Here is a 13526-nt window from a genome sequence, read left to right as displayed (position 1 = left end):
CTTTCATTTGCAGCCCTTTTTTCCCATTTTTCCCCCAAAAAACAAAATTTTGCTGTATTTTGGCTAATTTCTGGGACCCATCGAGGGGAATCCACAAACCCTGGGTACCTTTACAATCCCCATGATGTTGGAAGAAAAGGACGCAAATTTGGCGTGGATACCTTATGTGGTCAAAAAGTTACAGGGGCATAAGCGCGTACTACCCCAAATAGACAAAAAAAGGCTTATCACAGGGGAGGAAAAGGCCTAGCAGTGAAGGGGTTAATGGAAGATATATTCAAATGGACACAGCAAGTAAAAGAGTGAACTTACTTCTCCAGCCACACAAATCATCCCATCGTGAAGCAAAAGACTTGTCAGCAGTGAACATCACAGCGATTCCTATACCTGATGATATAGTTTGGGACAAAACCGAATATGACATTTTTGGCCCGTCGGAGCTTTTGAAGATTCCACATTTATTTTAAATTTCATTAAGTGACTTTATTACCTCCAGTACCTTTTCTGATGATTGTGACTTCGAGACTGTTAATAATATGATGTCTGATCTAGAGATGTCAACTGCATTCACTAATAATGAATATTTACAAGGTTCATCAGACTATGAACAACTGTATTGTTATAACCACTATAGTCATCATTTCTTGCATAAATCTGCAACACCTAGAAATATATTCATGTATAACCAATGGGAACATTGTACTATGCCACCAAAGGGCAGCTCGAAAACATTTGCAATGAAATTTCCATATTTTTCATGGTTTAACACCTCGAATGAAGAGACATTTTACTTTAAGAATGTCAATAAGACAGGAATGAAAACTATGTAAACGAATACCAAACAGATTTATTCTACAGCCTTTATTGCCCAACTGTCCAGACAGGGTTACGACTTTTGGAAAGACAACATTGAGACGAAAACTGTCTGGGGTACTAAAGATTGGCAAGTACAGGTAATAGAAGCTTTGTTTAGAGCCTGTATGATCCCTAAGCAAATTATGTTTTTGAACGACACTGTCCAACAAACATCATGCCTTGGAATAGACAAGATAAAAGACATGAACACTCCGTCTATACCTGCACCTACAATTGAAAGCTCTACCCAGGGGGAGGTCGACATACATACTATTTTGAAAAATAACAGATCAGATCCTGAATGGAAAAAATGGTTGCTCTGGCCCTTAGACACGAACAACTGTCAAGATAGATTCCTGAACAAAACACAAGGTTTTACCTTTCATAGGCCAGACCCACGTTATGTCCAAAGACAGCATCCGGGGGCAGTAACAACTTACAGTATAGGGAAACTTTGCCTTGATTGGCTACAGAAAGCTACACTAGAGGATGTAAAACAACACTTAACTTTACTTCAAGAAGGCGTAGACCTTAGGGAATTTTTGCTAGGACCAAGAAAACCGCGTCAAAAACTTTTCATATATGCTAGTATCTACGTTGCTTATAATGAAGCATGGAAGATCACCCAAGCAGAGACTGCAGAACGAATATGAGAAATTGATCGTATTAATTTAGAGAAATCTCTCTCTGAATTAGAAAATGGGTTAATGACTCTGTCATCCAGGATATATTCTTTGGACAGCATTGTATCCTCTGTCATAGACATCATGGAACAAGACTTGGTCATGTTACTGTCAGGTTCCGATCTTCCTGGCGTCCTCGGAGCTGGGCTGATGCTTAATGGGGTCCACCTCTTGACTGCCCCAAGTCCGGAATGCGAAAGAACGCGGACTAGTGGAATAGTCAAGTGAGGGAAGGAAAGGGTAGGGACAGCGGGGAAGGAGATCTGAGGAGAGAAATGAACACAATCAAAAAACGGTTGAGGAAGAACAGTCTCGTGCTGAGAACACGGTCTAACAGGTGAGTAATGAATTATGTCTACTCTATACCTGAAAAGGAGAAAATACGAAGCTGGAATGCCTGAGGAGAGAAGCGGAGGACTACACTGGTTTTAGCCTGCAATGTAACCAGAAGAGAGAACATTCAAGTTACACGGATTACCAGCCACCCCTCAATGAACTCCCTTTATATCGGAACAACATGGGGGAGGTTCCTACGTACCCGAAGATTTTGGGTCCCAGGGTTCATGAGCAACACAGTGACCTTCTCCACTCCGTATCTCTCTAAGCCCTAGGCAAAGAATAAACAATGAACAAAAGTGGGGTTAACTGATCAACAGTGATGGGGCACCACAATATGGACGCTTTACGGAACTAAATGGTGAAGGCAAAAGTGGGACTACCCGATAGGGAAATACGTCTTTCCACTACCTGAGCGAGTAGCGCTTACGGTGGGCGTCAGCAAAGTTTTGCTCTGTAAACAAGTTTATACAGAGCCCTATTCTTGCTCTATCTCCGCTACAGAGTACACAGTAGAATAGTTGGACAAATATATGCGTCTCCCAACAGGGAGTGTCTTACGGTATCCAGTCGTGCAGGGGATCTCCCAAAGAACCTTCCGGGATGTTTTTTCCCGGCCTGGGATTCCACGGGCAGCGAGGAAAGCGGGGAGTCTTGGAGAGGCTTCTCTGCAAGAGAGGCGAACGCACTCTCACCAACAGAGGCGCGTAAATAACCCAAAGAACGTTCCTCTGCACGAGACTCGGAAAGTGAATCTCACCAACAGAGGAACCAAGATGTGTGCAACTAACGCTTTAGCGTTCCTCTGCACGAGACTCGGCAGTGAGGTCTCTCCAACAGAGGAACGTAAATAACCCAAAGAACGTTCCTCTGCACGAGACTCGGAAAGTGAATCTCTCCAACAGAGGAACCAAGATGTGTGCAACAAACGCTTTAGCGTTCCTCTGCACGAGACTCGGCAGTGAGGTCTCTCCAACAGAGGAACGTGTCAGGGATCCAAGGTACGCTTATGCGTTCCTCCGCACGAGACTCGGCAAGCGGGTCTCTCCAACAGAGGAACGGGAGAGGCAGACCTCCGGAACGAGGACCAGGAACGAGGAAGCTGGGTAGTACTCCCGGTGCCAAGATTTGGAATCCGGACTTGCTGGCCGTCGGGTTGTCGCTTCGTCGGAACTCCGTGACTGAGGGAATAACCAGCACTGAGTGTTCTTCCGGCCTTGTAGATAACGGAAATGCGCTCCGCGTCAGAGTCACGTGGTCCGTGTCTCGGGCAGAGCATCTTGGGAAATGTAGTTTTTTCTGGCATTGTTGGAGCGGGAAGATTAGACAGTCAGTGATTACCGGGTGCTCGGCCTGACAGTACATCCACCTTTTCGAGGACACTGACTGACACTAGGCTTCCCCGGGTACCGGGCATGGAAGGCAGAAACCAGACGAGCCGCATGTACAGATGCAGCCGGTTCCCACGAGTTCTCCTCTGGTCCGTAACCCTTCCAAGCCACCAGATACCATAACTTGCCCCGTACCACTTTGGAGTCCAAGATACCCTGGACCTCGTACTCCAGATCCTGTTGAACCCAGACGGGAACGGGCGGTTTCTTTACTGGACTGTGAGAGGGTTTTAGTAAGGAAACGTGAAAGACGGGATGGATGCGCAACTGTGCAGGCAATTTCAGTTTCACGGCTACAGGATTGACGTGTCGGATGACACGGTACGGGCCTATGTATTTAGGGTGGAAAGCACTGTGCTTTTTGAACCGGATATTTTTTGTTGACAGCCAGACCCAATCCCCCTGATTGTATGTGGGACCTTGTCGTCTATGCTTGTCTGCTTGGGCCTTGTACTTACTTTTGGCAAGAAGTAGATTAGCACGAGTGTCTATCAAGGTGTTACGGATGTGTTCTAGTCTGTCTTGTAAAATGGGCATGTTGGAGGTGTGACTCGGAAGGATCAATGGGGTGAACCGGGGGTGAAAACCATACGTGCTAAAGAAAGGGGAGTGTAGGGTGGAGGCATGCTTGGCGCTATTGTACGCTATCTCAGCCACCCATAACCACTCCACCCACGTTTCTGTATTGTTATTGACATAGCACCGAAGGAATTGTTTTAGGGTCTGATTAAGTCTCTCAGTTTGACCATCGGTCTGTGGGTGAAAACTTGTGGACATCGAGGATTCTATCTTGAGTTCGGAGCACCAGGTTTTCCAAAAACGGGCGGTGAACTGTGCCCCTCTGTCCGAAACGATGACTTTCGGGAGACCATGGAGCCGAACGACATGAGTCAACAGTAACTTGGCCAATGCACTTGCCGTTGGGATCTGTTTACATGCGACAAAATGTCCCATCTTGGATAGATAGTCAACCACCACTACTATTGTGGTGTACCCCTGGTCTCGGGGTAAGCCCACGATGAAATCCACCGAAAACCTTTCCCATGGCTGTCTGGTGTAGGTAAGGGTTGTAACAATCCTTGCATGGGGCGATGATCGGTCTTCATTTGGGCACAAGTGACACAGTGTTTTACCCAGGACAACACATCTGTGCGAACCGTTGGCCACCAGAATTGTCTTAGCACCTTTTCCAGGGTTTTCTTCCCTCCGGGATGTCCTGCACAGGGAAGATCATGGCACCAGGTGAACACCATCTTTCTCAATGCTTGCGTCGGTATCAACAGTTGGTGTCCTTTCAGTAAGAGGCCTTGGTGTTGTTTCCATTCAGGGTGATATTTCGACCAGGTTTTCCAGGCAAAGGAGTTCAATCCTCGCTTGGTTTTTTGGAGGAATAAATCCGTATGGATGGCACCTATCACTCTGTTTGGTTCGATAATGGCCCTTTCCGGGATCCCGAGTGGTTGTGCCGGTGTCTCTTGTCTTGTCAGAGCATCTGCTTTCTGGTTCTCTCTGCCTGGGCGGAACGTAATGAGAAAATGGAATTCTGCAAAAAACAACATCCAACGAAGTTGACGAGGGGTAAGATGGCGCGCTGCTCGCATAAATTGAAGATTGCGATGATCCGTGTAAACGGTGATTTGGTGAACGGCCCCTAATAGCCAGTGTCTCCATTCTTGAAGCGCTTCCTTGATGGCTAGAAGCTCTTTTTCCGCGATAGTATAGTTCTGTTCCGCGGAATTGAGCTTTCGAGACATGAAGGCGATCGGATGAAGGTGTCCGGTGGTTTCGTTTCTTTGTGACAATACTGCGCCCACTGCCACCTCAGAGGCGTCTGCTTCTACAATAAAAGGCACCTCAGGGCGAGCATGGGCCAAAACAGGGGCCGACGTAAAAGCATGTTTTAGGAGATCAAATGCTTCTTGTGCCTCGGTAGACCAGAGAAATGGGACCTTCTTTCGAGTTAGGCGGGTGAGCGGGGTTACTTTGTCAGAGAAATTGCAGATAAACCGCCGATAAAAGTTAGCAAATCCCAGAAAACTCTGGATTTCTTTCACGGTCTTTGGCTGCGGCCAATCGATAATGGCTTTCACTTTTCTTTCCGCCATAACCTGCCCTGAGGGGGTAAGCATGACCCCAAGGAACTCCACGGTGGTCACGTGAAATTCGCACTTGGTTATCTTACAATATAACTGATGATCCTGAAGTGCTTGTAAGATCTGTCCTACGTGGCCTCTGTGTTCTTCTTCGGTAGTGGAATACACTAAGATGTCATCAATATATACCACTACGAAATGGTCCAAGAACTCTCTCAGGACATCATTCAGGAAGAATTGAAACGCGGCTGGAGCGTTACACAGCCCGAAGGGCATGACCAAGTATTCGAATAGGCCATACCGCGTCTTGAAGGCCGTCTTCCATTCGTCGCCTTCTCGAATACGGACCAGATGGTATGCCCCTCGTAGGTCCAATTTGGTGTATATCACCGCCGTCCTCACTTGTTCGAGGAGAACCGGAATTAGTGGCAACGGATATTGGTTTTTGACAGTGATGGTGTTCAACGCCCTATAATCAATGCAGCATCGCAATTCCCCGTTAGCTTTGGGTATAAAAAATAGGGGTGAGGCGGCCGGTGATCTGGAGGGGCGGATGAACCCCAATTTTAGATATTTCTCAAGATAGTCCCTGAGGTGGAGGTTTTCGGGAGCAGTTAGCGCATAAATCCTACCGCATGGTATCTCGGCCCCTGGAACCAGATCGATCCTGCAATCATAGTCCCTATGTGGGGGAAGTTCTTCGGCCTTACTGTCACTGAACACCTCTGCATGTTTCTCGTAACATGCAGGAAGCGTCACGTCTTTTTCCGCCGCGGTAGCAACATGGTGACTTGTGGCTAAAGTCATTGAGGGCCGTGTGGGGGTTTGATTGCACATATTCTGACAATAAGGGGACTGCAAAGTTAGGGTCTTATTGGTCCAGTTGATTGTAGGTTCATGTTTTTGCAGCCAGGGAAGACCGAGGATGATTCCATAATGAGGGGCCTGAATCACTTGAAAGGATATCCATTCCCGGTGAGATACACCGTAGACGAGTTCATATTCCTGGGTAACGTAGCGGATAGGGCCAGACGCCAATTCCTTGCCATCCACAGCATAGACTCTTTCGGGGTTTGTCTTTCGGATTAGCCGTACCTTGAGTCTCAGAGCTTCTTCCTGATCCATAAAACACCCCGTGGCCCCAGAATCCACCATGGCTTTTGTGGGTTTGCTTTCTAAGTCCACTTGGATGTGTAAGGCTATGTAGAAGTGAGTCGTCTCTACAACACCTTGGCTGTTTACGGAAGGGATCGTGTATTTGCTTGATGGTTTCCCTTCGTGCGCCTTCAAGCTTTGAAGTTTTCCGTCTCCTTTTCGGTAGTTGCGGCGGCCTTTTGTCCTGGTCGAAAGCGGCCGTACTTCGGTCTAACCGGGCAGTCACGGAGGAAGTGTCCCTTCTTTCCACAATATAGACAAAGGCCTTGCTTTCTTCGATGGTCCTTTTCGCTTAGGGTTAAAGAGGCTCTAACAGCTCCTATTTCCATAGGTTCCGGTTTGTTACCGGCGAATTCCATCGCCGGACTACGTTCGTGCTGCGTTATGTTTCGGTCTTTTCGCTTATGGTCCCCTTTCCTTTCTCTGAGACGATGTTCCAGCCTTAAGGTCAACTCAATAAGGGCCGTACAGGTTTGGGGCTGAGGATCTATTTGGGCTAGAACGTCTTTCAGTTCATCATTCAACCCTTGATAGAAGATGGCAGCTTGCTTTGATTCAGGCCAGTCTGTCTCTGCCACCAACCGCCGAAAGTTGTTTAGGTACGTAATCAGATCAGAATTACCCTGACGGAGCACTAACAAATCTCGGTCTGCTGCAAAGGACTCTGCCCTACGATCAAACGTTTTCTCAAATTCGATACGAAAAGTGTCCCAGTCGTATAGCATCGGGTCGTCTCTTCTTACCAGTGGTACTGCCCACTGTGCCGCCTCTCCGGCCAGATATGATAACACAAAGGCCACCCTGGCTTGATTGGTGGCGAATAATTTGGGTTTGCAATTGAAATGAAGCAGTGCTTGTGTCATGAACACTTGAACCTTTCTGGGATCCCCATAAAAGCGCTCAGGAGCGACTAATGGAATTTGCGTAGGCATTTCTACCACTACTGGGACTGGGGCAGAACGCGAGGGTCCCCCCGCATCGAATGGGTTCCTTTGAATGCGATCTACACGAGCCTGGAGAGCGGCGGTCTCAGTACGTGAGGCCGTTAGCTCTGCCTGGACTACAGCAAGGGCGGCCATTACATCCTCCAACGTGGCCATTACAGCACCAGCTCAACCAGGAGGACAAAAATTCGTGGGCTGGTTATTCTGTCAGGTTCCGATCTTCCTGGCGTCCTCGGAGCTGGGCTGATGCTTAATGGGGTCCACCTCTTGACTGCCCCAAGTCCGGAATGCGAAAGAACGCGGACTAGTGGAATAGTCAAGTGAGGGAAGGAAAGGGTAGGGACAGCGGGGAAGGAGATCTGAGGAGAGAAATGAACACAATCAAAAAACGGTTGAGGAAGAACAGTCTCGTGCTGAGAACACGGTCTAACAGGTGAGTAATGAATTATGTCTACTCTATACCTGAAAAGGAGAAAATACGAAGCTGGAATGCCTGAGGAGAGAAGCGGAGGACTACACTGGTTTTAGCCTGCAATGTAACCAGAAGAGAGAACATTCAAGTTACACGGATTACCAGCCACCCCTCAATGAACTCCCTTTATATCGGAACAACATGGGGGAGGTTCCTACGTACCCGAAGATTTTGGGTCCCAGGGTTCATGAGCAACACAGTGACCTTCTCCACTCCGTATCTCTCTAAGCCCTAGGCAAAGAATAAACAATGAACAAAAGTGGGGTTAACTGATCAACAGTGATGGGGCACCACAATATGGACGCTTTACGGAACTAAATGGTGAAGGCAAAAGTGGGACTACCCGATAGGGAAATACGTCTTTCCACTACCTGAGCGAGTAGCGCTTACGGTGGGCGTCAGCAAAGTTTTGCTCTGTAAACAAGTTTATACAGAGCCCTATTCTTGCTCTATCTCCGCTACAGAGTACACAGTAGAATAGTTGGACAAATATATGCGTCTCCCAACAGGGAGTGTCTTACGGTATCCAGTCGTGCAGGGGATCTCCCAAAGAACCTTCCGGGATGTTTTTTCCCGGCCTGGGATTCCACGGGCAGCGAGGAAAGCGGGGAGTCTTGGAGAGGCTTCTCTGCAAGAGAGGCGAACGCACTCTCACCAACAGAGGCGCGTAAATAACCCAAAGAACGTTCCTCTGCACGAGACTCGGAAAGTGAATCTCACCAACAGAGGAACCAAGATGTGTGCAACTAACGCTTTAGCGTTCCTCTGCACGAGACTCGGCAGTGAGGTCTCTCCAACAGAGGAACGTAAATAACCCAAAGAACGTTCCTCTGCACGAGACTCGGAAAGTGAATCTCTCCAACAGAGGAACCAAGATGTGTGCAACAAACGCTTTAGCGTTCCTCTGCACGAGACTCGGCAGTGAGGTCTCTCCAACAGAGGAACGTGTCAGGGATCCAAGGTACGCTTATGCGTTCCTCCGCACGAGACTCGGCAAGCGGGTCTCTCCAACAGAGGAACGGGAGAGGCAGACCTCCGGAACGAGGACCAGGAACGAGGAAGCTGGGTAGTACTCCCGGTGCCAAGATTTGGAATCCGGACTTGCTGGCCGTCGGGTTGTCGCTTCGTCGGAACTCCGTGACTGAGGGAATAACCAGCACTGAGTGTTCTTCCGGCCTTGTAGATAACGGAAATGCGCTCCGCGTCAGAGTCACGTGGTCCGTGTCTCGGGCAGAGCATCTTGGGAAATGTAGTTTTTTCTGGCATTGTTGGAGCGGGAAGATTAGACAGTCAGTGATTACCGGGTGCTCGGCCTGACAGTTACAACATGGTCAGTCACAGCTACGTTCTATCATGCTATTGGGCTGGACACTTCAAAACCTGTGTTCTGGCTATGTGCCTTGGCGTTTAATCAATACTACGTCACTGTTTGCAGAATTCAATCTCACTGATAGACAGATCAAACTGGCACAAAGGGGAGCAGTCTATACGGTGCTGAGCATTGAAAAACTGGAGAAATTACCATTCACAGTGGCAGAAAAACCATCTACTGAGTGGATCATACATGGTAAGATTACTCTGCCTGTTACGACTTTCCATTTTCAGTATTGCCTAAAAAATATACCAGCAGGCAAATATGAAAGGTTGGGTAAAGAATACATCAAGACATCCTGGGATTTACCTTACACAAACAGATGTTGGAGTGGGGGACGTGAAGTGTTTCTTAGCGGTGAAAACTGTGAACACGCACTAAGCGGTTCTCTCCTTTGTCAGGGTATTAACCTACACGAGGCCTGTGACGGTTCCACTACAAACTTATCCTGCCACCTGCACGGTTCACCGGCAGCAGTGATTAATCCAATCTTTGGTCAACTTTCAAATGAGAGGTACATTATGTTGAATGATCACAGCTGCTGTGGCATGTTGCCAGGTATTCTATATCTAGTAACAGTTACATCCAGGGTCACTTGTTGTATGCAAGTCTTGTTTCCACAAATAGACATTGTCTGGGAGTTGCCTTTATGGCCTTCACTGAATATCTCTTCTATAGGAGTTGAGACTCTAAGCAGAATGAAAGCCATTCTTTTACAAAATCTGTGCCATTGACCTCTGCCAAAGAAACCTATGATCTCCAAGTCGCAAGGACTTCTGCAGAGATACATACCCTTTTGTATACAAACTGCCTTGTGCATTTCTCAGAAATGTTAGGTCGTAGCTTAAACATGTCTGATACGAGCGGTATTGTGCATGTATTTAAGAACGTGTGTGCAGGACTGTTAGCACCTTTTCAAGCAGTCCTCAGAATTTTTCCAAACTTAGTGCATACTATTTTTGCTCCTACTGCTACGATATGGCAAGCCAAATCACCAGCGACACCCAGTTCACCATGGAAAGAACTCTATTGGAGATGAAGTGTCGTGAGCGCATCGTCCAACTCTGGGTTTACCTCGTCTACGAGAATTAAACACCACTTGGTTTCTGTCATTCAGACCAATCTGGCAAGATTGCATTTTACCTGTTCTACACTGCCTGCTATGCGGTAAAGAATGCGTGCTGGACATTTGTCTGACACTCCCATCAGTCATGCCTACGGATATCGATACTCTGCTGGACCCGAACCTGTGAGATCTCAACGAATGCCGTCATCAGAATTGGTAGCCTCTGGGAACAACACAGAGCATGTGCCGTTATCGGGTCCAGCAGAGTATCAATATCCATTGGCATGACTGATGGGAGTGTTAGACATATGTCTAGCACGCATTGTTCACCGCAAAGCAGGCAGCGTAGAACAGGTAAGATGCAATCTTGCCAGATTGGTCTAAATGACAGAAACCATATTGTATTAAGTTCTCGTAGATGTGGTATGCCCAAAAATTGCACTATGCATTCACGGCCCTTCAGTTCTAGGAGAGCTTTCGCCAAGTTGCTGTGAGTGATGCCAGTAGATAGGCTTGCCATAGCGTAGCAGGAGGAATAGAAACAGTATTCCTGAAAGGAGAGCTAGAACTAATGGTAGACCACCAAACACCGAATGCACAAAGTTTGGAATGATTCCGAGGACTGCCTGAAAAGGTGTTAACAGTCCTGAACATATGATCTTAAATACATGTACAACCCCGCTTATATCATACATGTTTAAGATACGTCCCATCATTTCTATGAAATGTATAGGGCAGTTTGTATGAATTAGAGCCTGTATCTCAGCCGAAGTCCTTGCAATTTGTAGATCATAGGTTTTTTTGGCTGAGGTCAAAGGCACAGTTTGTTGCAAAAGCATGGGTTTCATTCTGCTTAAAGTATCAAATCGTATAAAAGAAACATTCAATGAAGGCCATAGAGGCGACTGCCTGACTGTGTCTATTTGGGGGAACAATACTTGCATACAACAAGTAACCCTGGAGCTAACCGTTACCAGATATGGGATTCCTGGCAACATGCTACAGCAACTTTGTTCATTCAACTTGAGGTAACTCCCGTTAGGAAGTTGGCCAAACGTTGGATTAATCACAGCAGCTGGTGAACCCTGCAGGTGACAGAACAAGTTTGCCACAGAAGCATTTCAAGTCCCGTGTAAAAAATGTCCTGACATATGAGAGATTTGCTTAGTGCATTTTCACAGTGTGTACCGCTTAGAAACACTTCACGACCCCCACTCCAACATCTGTATTCGTAAGGTAAAACCCAGGATGTTTTAATGTATTCTTTACCCAACCTTTCATATTTTCCGGCTTGCATTTGTTTGAGGCAATACTGAAAATGAAAAGTAGTGACATGCATAGTTATTTTGCCATGGAGAAGCCATTCTGTAGCTGGTTTTTCTGCTACCGTAAATGGTAATTTTTCCAGTTTTTCAATGCTCAGCACTGTATACTTTGCTCCTTAGTGCCAGTTCGACCTGTTTATCCATGAGATTGTATTCTGAAAACAGAGACAACATCTTGATAAAACATCAAGGCACATAGCATGCACACAAGGTTTGCAGCATCCATCCTAAAAACATAATAGAACATAACTGAGATTGGCCTTGTTGTAACATGGCTAAATCTTGTTCCAGTATGTCAATAGTAGAGGATACAATGTTGTCCAGTGAGTATATTCTGGATGACAAAGTTGTTAACCCATTGTCGACCACAGGGAGAAATTTCTCTAAGTTAATATGATCAAGCTCACGTATTCTTTCTGCGGCCTCTGCCTTTGAAACCTTCCATATTTCATTACAAGCAGCATAAATGCCGGCATATGTGAAATGTTTTTGACGCAGTTTTCTTGGTCCTTGCAAGAAATCCCTAAGGTTTGTGTCTTCTTTAAGTAAAGATAAGTGTTGTTTCACATCCTCGAGTGTAGATTTTTGTAACCAGTCGAGGCACAATTTTCCTACACTGTATGTTGTTACTACTCTCGGATGCTGTTGTTGAACATAACGTGGGTCTGGCCTATGGATAGTAAAGTCCTGTTTTTTATTCAGGAATCTTTCTTGACAGATGTTTGTGTCTTTGTGCCATAGCAACCATCTTTCCCAATCAGGATCTGATCTGTTGGTTTGTAGTGTTGTGTCTACTGTGACCGCTCCCTGTGTAGTGCTATTACTTGCAGGTGTTGGTGCAGAAGGTGTGTTCATGTGTTTGATGCACAGTGTCATTCAAAAACATTACTTGCTGTGGGATGATACAGGCTCTAAACAAAGCTTCAATCCCCTGCACTTGCCAATATTTAGAACTCCAGACAGATTTCGTGTTGATTGTGTGTTTCCAAAAGTCAAATCCTTGTCTAGACAGTTGGGCAATAAAGGTTGCAGAATAAATCTGTTTTGAATTAGTTAACATATTTTTCTGTCCTATTCTGTTTACATTTCTATAGAAGAATATTTCTGGATCAGATGTATTGTACCCTGAAAAATATGACAACTTATTTGCAAACGTTTTTGAACTACCTTTTGGCGGTGTAGGACAATGTTCCCATTGGTTAAACATAAACACATTTCTAGGTGTTGCAGATTTATGCAAGAAATGATGACCATAGTGGTTGTAACAATAAAGCTGTTCGTAGTCTGATGAACCCTCTAAGTTTTCATTGTTAGAGAACGCAGCAGACCTTTCTAGATCAGACACCATGTTTTAACAGTCTCAAAGTCCCAATTATCAAAATAGGTACAAGTCTCTTGCTTCACAATGGGATGATTTGAGTGGTTTTAAAAGTAAGTTCACATTTTTACTTTCAGTGTCCAAACAAATGTATCTGCCATTCATAAGCACGCTAAGATGCATTACCAAAGCTAGCCAAAGCAGAAAGAAAAATATTCCAGAAATAATCCATAGGTCAATCCATGGTGAAACCAGATAAGTGTCTTTCAGAAAACGAAAAAAGTCTTGTACATTTTGTTTGAAAGTTTTTAGGTCTGGTGTCATTTCAGGCTCACTTGGATCCTCAGAAAACGCATCAAAGTTAATGAAGTAGCCAGAAGCAGTTCGGTCAATTGTTGGAATTGCATCAGGATTCATCGAAATCGCTGGAACCAGTTGATCATGTGTTACATTTGTGTAGACAGGTTTATCTGGACGAACTGTTACTTGAGTTTCAAGAGGGATTAGTTCCATAGC

Source organism: Triturus cristatus, chromosome 6, assembly GCF_964204655.1.
Source record: "Triturus cristatus chromosome 6, aTriCri1.1, whole genome shotgun sequence".
In the NCBI taxonomy this organism is placed as follows: domain Eukaryota; kingdom Metazoa; phylum Chordata; class Amphibia; order Caudata; family Salamandridae; genus Triturus; species Triturus cristatus.
The sequence above is the reverse complement of the archived record's forward strand: the minus strand, read 5'-3'. Positions refer to the sequence as shown.